Source organism: Ochotona princeps, unplaced genomic scaffold (assembly GCF_030435755.1).
Source record: "Ochotona princeps isolate mOchPri1 unplaced genomic scaffold, mOchPri1.hap1 HAP1_SCAFFOLD_106, whole genome shotgun sequence".
Taxonomy (NCBI): domain Eukaryota; kingdom Metazoa; phylum Chordata; class Mammalia; order Lagomorpha; family Ochotonidae; genus Ochotona; species Ochotona princeps.
Window position 1 is genome coordinate 380,775 of NW_026700568.1, and position 8,401 is coordinate 389,175.

The following is an 8,401-nucleotide window of genomic DNA, read 5'->3' on the forward strand; positions in this document are numbered from 1 at the left end:
TTCGTTTAATAGCATATTGTTCAACCTCCAAGAGTTTCTATATTTCCTTGGGCATTTTGAATTGCTGATTTCCAGTTTCATTCCGTGGTGGTCTGAGAGGGTACATGGTATGATTCCTATCTTTTTGAAGTTATTTAGATTTGCTTTGTGTCCTATCATGTGGTCGATCCTGGAGAAGGTGCCATGCACTGCTGAAAAAAATGTATAATCTGTGGTCTTAGGATAAAAAATTCTATAAATGTCTACCAAGTCTAGTTGTTCTAATGTTTGTACGAGCTCTGTTGTTTCTTTGTTGAGTTTTTGTTTTGTTGATCTGTCTATAGTTGTTAGCGGGGTGTTAAGATCGCCCACTATTATTGTGTGTGTATCTATGTCTCCCCTTAAGTCTGTAAGTAGTTGCTTCACGAAGCTAGGCGCATTGGAATTAGGTGCATATATGTTCACGATTGTAATTACTTCTTGATGGATCAGTCCCTTCACCAATATATAATGTCCTTCTCTGTCCTTTTTGATGTCTGTCAGCTTGAAGTCTAGGTCATCTGAGATTAGAACAGCTACACCAGCCTTTTTTTCTCGTCCATTGGCATGAAATGTCTTTTTCCATCCTTTCACTTTAAATTTCTTACAGGATTTTCTGGTTAGATGTGTCTCTTGTAGGCAAGAGTGCTGTTTGATGATCCATTCCGTTAATCTATGCCTTTTGATTGGTGAGTTTAAGCCATTTGTGTTTAGAGATAATATTGAGAGGAATTGGTTTTGGGCTGCCATGAGTGTAAGTGTGCAAGTGTGTATTTGCGACTATTAGAGTTTTTGATTGGTTGACTTTTCTTGTATGGATTTTAGTGGGGAGGTCTTCCCATTTGCCATCTTTGATTTTGGTTTGTATTTTTTCTTTCTGGGTTTAGCACCTTCCTGAGGAGATTTTCCAGAGCTGGTTTCGTGTTGATGTATTCTTCGAGTTTCTCTTTACTGTTGAAGTATTTGATTTCATTCTCAAATATAAATGAGAGCTTTGCTGGGTACATTATTCTTGGTTGGCAGTTGTTTTGTTTCAGGATTTGATAGGTTTTACCCCATTCTCTCCTTGCTTGGAGCGTTTCTTCTGATAGGTCGGCTGTGATCCTGATTTCCCTTCCCCTGAAAGTAATCTTATCCTTTTTTCTTACTTGTCTTAGAATGGTTTCCTTGTATTCACTTGATGGTAGCTTGAGGACCACATGTCTGGGAGACGATTTGTTCGGGTCGTATCTACTGGGGGTTCTTTGTCCTTCCTGGATTTGTGCTGGATTTATATTTCCAGTATTCTGGAAGTTCTCCTGTATTATCTCATTGAGCACCCGTTGCAAGCCTGTCTCCTTTTCCACTCCTTCGGGAAGGCCTATTATTCTAATATTTGATTTTTTGAGGTTGTCTTTCATTTCCTGTATGGACCTATTGGCTTTCTCTAGATTTGTCTCCTACTGTTTGATGAGCTGCTGCCTTTCATTCTGATTGTCTTCCAATTCTGATATTCTGTCCTCTGCTGTGTTCATTCTGTTGGTTAGGCTTTCAATTTTGTTCTCTATATCAAGGATTCCCTTTTTGACTTGATTTATTTCTGCAGTGATATGGTTTTCGAATGCCTTAGACTCTTCCCAGCGCTTTTCACTCTCTCTGACGAATTTCATCATTAGCTTCTTAAAGTCCTTATCTGATAGTTCCTCTATGTCTTCGTCTTGCATCTCAGATATTGAGATTAGTTTTTGGTTGTATTGGGAGGGAGTGCTTGATCTTTCCTCTGGGTCCTTGCTTTTTCTGATACTTCTCCTCATTGTGTTTTTGCTTCTTGTTGTTTTGAGATTTTAGCGGTGATTCAGCTGAGCCGGCTCTGGTTTGGGGTCTCTGGCTGAGCCCAGCAGGGCTTACTGCCTGAGTCACCAGCTGCTTTCAGGGTCTGTAGATCACAGCCCTGAGCTGGGTCAGGAGGCTTTGTGGGCCAGCCCTAGTGCCAGGCCCCTTCCCCTGTGGCTCCCTCTCAAAGGCAGTGCCCTACAGATTCACTCTGCTGAGCTGTGCCTGGGCTTTGGGTCACAAGGCTAATACAGCGGGGGTCTCTGCCTCAGTGCTGAGCCGAGACTCTCCTTCAGGGCTTGAGGTTAGCACAGCAAGGGCTCCTGTTGCTCGGAGTCTAAAATCCCCAACCCCGGCCTGTGCTGGGCTGGAGATCTCCGTGGCCCCAGTGCCAAACTCGCTGCTCCACCGAGGGCTGCAACACCACAGGCAGGTCTTTCGGAGCGGGCTCCTGCTGGGAAAACCTGTCCAGCCAGTTCAGCTGAGCCTGCTCCGGTCTGGCCTCTCTAGCTGAGCCCAGCTGGGGACTCTGCCCTGAAGAAGCCACTTCCTCAGCTGCACTCTCTCAAGGGTGGAAGCGGATCTCTGAGAGGCACAGAGCCCTTGAGGTGAGACGTGCCCCCACTAGTCTGCTCCTCTGCCCAGGACGTGAGGCCCTGTCGAGCATTGCCCAGCCTCTGGGGCTCCGTGCGAGTCCAGCAACAAGATCCACGGACTCTCCTGCAGCCAGTCCACAGCTCGGAGCCGATACGGGGATCTCTGAGCCCCAGTCCCACAGCGCTGCTCCTGTTCCCTCTGCACTCTCCCAGAGCCGCTGAGCAGCGGGTAGGCAAGCCTCTGGGAAATCTCCCCTGCTTTTCCTCCACTTCTGCAGGGATAATGCACCCAATGATCAGTCCAGTAGCCTCCTCTGGGGGCTCCTGCCTTCCAGGGGACTGGTGCCCCTGTCGGTGTGGGCGCCTATCTTTCCAGCCGCCTCTGTTTTCCCTGGGGCGGTTGAGCCTCTGCCGCCTTCCCCCTGCCTGGGATCGTGACTCACCAGGTTTCTCGCGGCGTGCTGTATTTTCTTTCCTACTTTTTGCGGCTGTTCCTTCATGCTGTGTAGATCTTCTTGCTTTAGTGAACTCCAGTGACCTTCTTGCTCTTCTCCCTACAGTTTCGCGCCTCCTGGCCTGTTTCTCTGCTGGATCGGCTCCCCTCCTTCCCTACTCTACCCTACAGCAGCTCTCTGCCCATGCTTTCTTTTGGCAAGGGTGCAGTGCAGCCAGACTTGCCAGTACAGCTGGGTCAGGCCCTTGTCAGGGTCCTTTCTCTAGTGTGGGGCACGAGGCTGGCCGGGCATCGCCATGATGGCAGCCGAGAGAAGCCTGAGCTTGCACAAGCATTAGGAGAGGAGTCCAGGAAGACCCTTCCTCCTCAGACAACATCTATTCTTGGATACTACAAATACAAGTCTGACTCTGAGGGTTGTTTTGCAACTCTCCCGGCACCTGGAGTAATACAATGTTGCAACATCAGCTTCCCTGGAACATCCTGTGAAAAACGGCTTGATTAAACTTTCCGATTTTCTGGGGACTCTACCTGTGCTTCCTTCTTGCCACGAACCCAGTCTCCCTTTGAACATAAGCTGTTAAGGAGCTATAATTTTTAGCTAGCTTTGTGGATGGGGTGTGGGTGCCCCCCCCAGAGGAGCCCTGGATGACCCCCACGTGTGGGGAGGCACCTTCATTTCCTGCCTCCCTCTCCTCCTTCCTGGCCTGCACCCGCCTCCCTGAACAGCTACCCCCACCTGCCTGAGCCCATTCATGAGCTGCTGCCCTCCTCCAGTTGAGCGGCCCGCCTGATCCTGAGCCGTTCAACATCTGCTGTTCAACCCACTTTCTGTTGGTGACATGGTCTGGGCCCCATGATCAGCCACCTCTGCCTGGCACCACCAACCCCGCAGCTGGCATGTCTGCATGCCACCCGTCGCCCACATCGCCTGTTGCTGCCAGCGGTCTTCAGCCGCTGGAGCCACTTTAAATGTCTGCTCGCAGCGGCCAGCAGCCAAGGCTAGAGCCGCTACAGGCTCCCCTGACGGGATTCCAACAGCCTCCCTCGGCCCAGCCGTGCTGCTGCACGTGGCCAACTGCCGCCCGCGCTGCCTGGAGGTGCTGCGCGCTGCCACCAGCCTCTGGACTCAGCCCGCACCTTCAAGGCAGAGTTAAGACACCTCTGGCCGCCGCCAGCCGTCTGCGCCCAGTCTCTGGCAACCTTCAAAAGCGGCTGGTGTAGCCCCGCCTCACTTCGCCTCTGCCGGTGGCCACCAGCGTCCAGCGCCGCCTGCATGCCTGTCCGCCTGCATGCTGATGCTGGGCGCCACCACAAGTCTCTTCCGCCCCTTGTCACCTGTTGGGGCCAGATCCCTCTGCTGCTTTGTGGCACTTTAAGATGCCTTTGCCTGCAGTCACCAGTCACTGGGGCCCGAGGCCGCCTGCTGCCCGCGCCCGTTGGCTGCTGCCCAAACCTCTCTAAGCCGCCTGTGCCATCGGACATGGCAGCCAGCCCCGCTGCCCATGTCCACCTGCTTGCTGGGTGCTGCTTTAAGCCGCCTCTGACTGCTGCCACTTGCTGCCCCAGCCCTTCCGCTGCGCGCCCCGCCCCTCTCGCCGCGTGCCTGCTTTAAGCTGCAGCTGCAGCTGCCGGCTGCAAGCAGTGCCTTCACTTGTGTCCCAAGATGGGTTCTGCCCTCTACGTTCAGGATACCACCTCAGGAGATCCACCGCTAAGGTCAAGGTAGGAGTCCTGTCGTCGGAAGAAGAGGCAGGGGAGAAGTGTGGGGGCCTTTGTTTGCATGGCTGTGTGACTTGCACAGGGCTGGGAGGGCCCTGAGTGGCATCACTGTGATAGACCAGGGGAGGGTGTTGTGATGGAGGCTGGGAGGTCCAGGTTGGTCCTGGTTGGTCCAGGTTAGCTCAGATCTGAGGCCCAACAAGCCCGTGGTCCTGAGGGATCTGTGTGTGCACTCCAAGTTTAGAGACAGAAATGAAAATGCTCTGAAGTTCAAGTGCAACCCTCCCTGACTCAGTTCATCCGGCTTGTTGAACCTGCTGTTGGCGAGTCCTGGAGTTTCCTTGTGGTGTCTAAGAGCACAGGTGTCAGGAGGATTTTTGTGGGTATTTGATAGCTCGTGCCTTTTTTTTTTCCTTAGCCCTGCTTCTCAAAGTAGGAAAATATGGCTTGAGTTGAGGCAAGAGGATCACATAGACAAGTCAGTGCACTTGGAATGCTGCTTTCGTGCCAAGGTGGGGCGTCAGGTTAAGTTGTTTCCACTGCAGGTGATCTGTAGGCGTGTGTGCCCTCATCCTGGGATTGGGAATGTTCCGGTTCTATGTAGATTTCATAGGATGTGAGAGGAGAGCCATCCAAAGTACTGGCTGGAATTGGTAAGATAGAATACTGTCAGAGAGACTGACCTATTGTATCCAATTTGTTGATGAGTTTGATGCTTTTCAGACATGTTTTCTGTCTCGACTGTGAATCAGGCTGAATGACTGAATAATGAAAATTGTCAGTTTAGTCTTCACATTCTTTGGGTCAGGCATGCTTGTCAGGATAACACGCTTTGATTCCAGTTCTGCTCACTCTCACAAGTGTTGAATGAAGAGGGAAGGTGGTTTACTGCCGGCCTGAACATCTGCATAAATGCTTATGTGCACCTGTTGTTCTTGTTACCCTGATATAATGGCTTTGTTTTGTTTTGAAAACTTTTGTTTTGTGTCTGAGGGAACTAGAACAAATAATGTAGGAGTGGGTCCCGTGTCCTTTAGAACACTGTCAGCTTGCATGTAGCCGTGACTTTCTGAGTACACATTTAGCATCTTAGTGAATAATTGTTAAAGTGGAAGACACTTGTTTTACCTTTGTGGATTTCATGACCTCTGCCTGCATGTTGGAGAGAGCCAAGAGAGCCCAGATAAACAAGGTGGTAAGAACAAAGCAATGCTAGCTGGAGATGCCATGCTGATGCTAGATGAAGAGGAGGCTTGGCAGCTGCTGGCTGTTATGGTGACTTTGAGTGTTGCAGTAACCATTTCAATACTGGTTGTGTGCTTCTGAGTTGGTCTTCCAGGGTAGCGGTTAAGACACAAGCTCTGCCTCTCTCCTTTGCTGATACTCAGATTGGCAGGGGAAGTGTGGAGGAGGGCTTGCCTCTGGGCAGAGATGAGGACTTCAGCTGTGAAGCCTGGGTGTGTGGAGGTGGAGGCACTTCCAGAGGAGCAAAGAAGGCTGGGTCTGGGGGAAAGCCACAGTGTTGAAGCTGAGAGGACTTAGCCAAGGCCAAGGGGCAGAGTCTTTTTAATGTCATGCTGTTGAATTTGGAAGTACAGAACTGGGGTTCTGCTTATGGCCTGGGAAAGTTGTTGAGCCTCTGCACCCATGTGGGAAACCAAGAGGAGGCTCCTGGCTCAGCCCAACCACTGCAGCCATTTAGGGGTTGAAACAGCAATTGAAAGATCTCTCTCTTGATATCTTCCTCTGTAACTCCGCCTTTCCAAGTAAAATAAGTAAATCTTTAAAAACAGCTGTGGTCTGCCATGCTGGCCTCCCGTAGGGAGGTGGGCTGTGTGCTGGCTGCTTCAGTTCCAGTGCAACTGTCTGCTGTCGGCCTAAGAAAAGCAGTGGAAGAAGGTGCAAATGCTGGTGCCCTGGCATCGTCTGACAGTCCCAGAAGCAGCTCTGGGCTCCTGCCTTCTGCCTGGCTCATCCCTGGCAACTGGTGACGTCTAGGGAGTAAATCTCTGTCTCACCCTTTCTCTGTATCTCTAAGTTACAAACCAATAAATACTTTTTTAAGCAAACTATGATTGATTTTGCAATCAGTGGATGAGAAAGAATGAGAGAGATACATTCCATCTGCTGGAAATTTCTTCATTTATTCCTCAAACAGCTTCAACTGCTATTGTTCTAGGCTGAAACCAGGAGGCTGTTTGGGTGTCTTGTGTGAGGGGATGACACTGAAGCACCTGCTGTGTGTTCCACTGGTTTCCTAGGCACATGAGCAGGGGCTGGACCTGAAGCCGCGGCCACTCATGGATGTCTGGCATCACAGTCAGAGGCTTAACATGTTGGGCCACAGCAGTTGCTCCATCTCTTCCATGCCTTAATGACTTATTTTCCCTGAAAAGGTTTTAAGTAAAGTTTTTCTGTAACTCCCAAGTATGAAGTTTCTGCGTTTCGTAATGTCCTGTATGAGATATTGCATGGTTGATATGTTCACTGTTGTCTTAGTCTGCCTTAGCAGGGTGATGCTGCACGCTCCAGGCCCAGGGCCCACCAGCAGGTCCTGAAGCACCTTTGTTGGTGCCTTGGCCTTGAGCACCGTGACATTTTCTGCCTGCCCAGCTGGTGTATCTCCTTGTGCTTGAGTACCTCCAAGTTCTAGTGGAACCTGTGGACAAGGTAGCTCAGACGCAGGATAACCCGCTGTGTTGTGAGCTGTGGTGGTGTGCTCACACACAATGCTTGGAGAAGCCCTGCCACACTAGGGGTAGGCAATGACCCTCATATATGTGGCTGCACCAGGCCTTGGTCTGCTTGGAGCACTGTGGAAGCTATGGCCACAGAAGGCACAGGACAAGAAATTCTTGCATGGTTGATGGCCAGTGGCCCTTGAAGCCGTTGCTGCACAGCAGTGTGGCTTCTTCTAAAATATGTCATTTCAGTAATGGTGACTAGAACACGTGGAGGGCACCAAACATAATTCCCACTTCTCTCTTTCCCTGGTTTTCTTGCTTTAAAAAAAGTGCAGTTTTTGATTTTAAAGAGGGAAGAAAATTGGATGTCAGTACCTTAGGTAATTACTTAATTTCATAATTTCCCTGACAATATTGTGTGGGTTTTTGAAGAATCTACATGCCCAGTGAGGGTAGAGAATTTTGCTGTGATCTACATTTTCCTTTGTAAGGTTTAAGGCTAGTATTTTTTACATGCAAATAAACCTTAGCAGAGGTTAACTTGGAGCAAGTTGTGTGACAAAAATAGCTGCGGATGTGACACAGGCGAAGGTGTAGTTATTATCATATTTTATATTTTAATGATTAAAGAAATGGTTTTAATAATTATGAAAATGTAATAAATGGCTTTTAAGACACATAGATACAGATAGTCCTAGGTAAAAGTTAAAGAAGGAAGTTGTGTGTTGTGATGAATACCTTTGTTGATAGTCTGCTTGTCATTATGAATGCTGTTTCCAGGGAGCCTGCCAGAACCAGGGCCATGGCTCATTTGAGGAAAGAAAAAAGATGTCTCCACTTGGATGGTGCGACGTTTGTAGCAAATGGAAGGTTGCTCGCTGGCTGTATCAGACCAGACACTGGGAAACACTGCTGGCCAGTGAAGATGCAGGAAGCATTTGTGACTTGGCAAGGAGACTGAGAGTAGCCGCGATAAAGGTAAGTCACATTCTTTAACTTTAACAACTGAGAGACTAGTAAATCCCACGTTCTTACTAAAAGCTGTGCCTTGATAACAATCCCAGACAAGAGACAGTGTCCAGTTCCTTGTTCGTTGTGTTGCCAGTTGGTTCTTG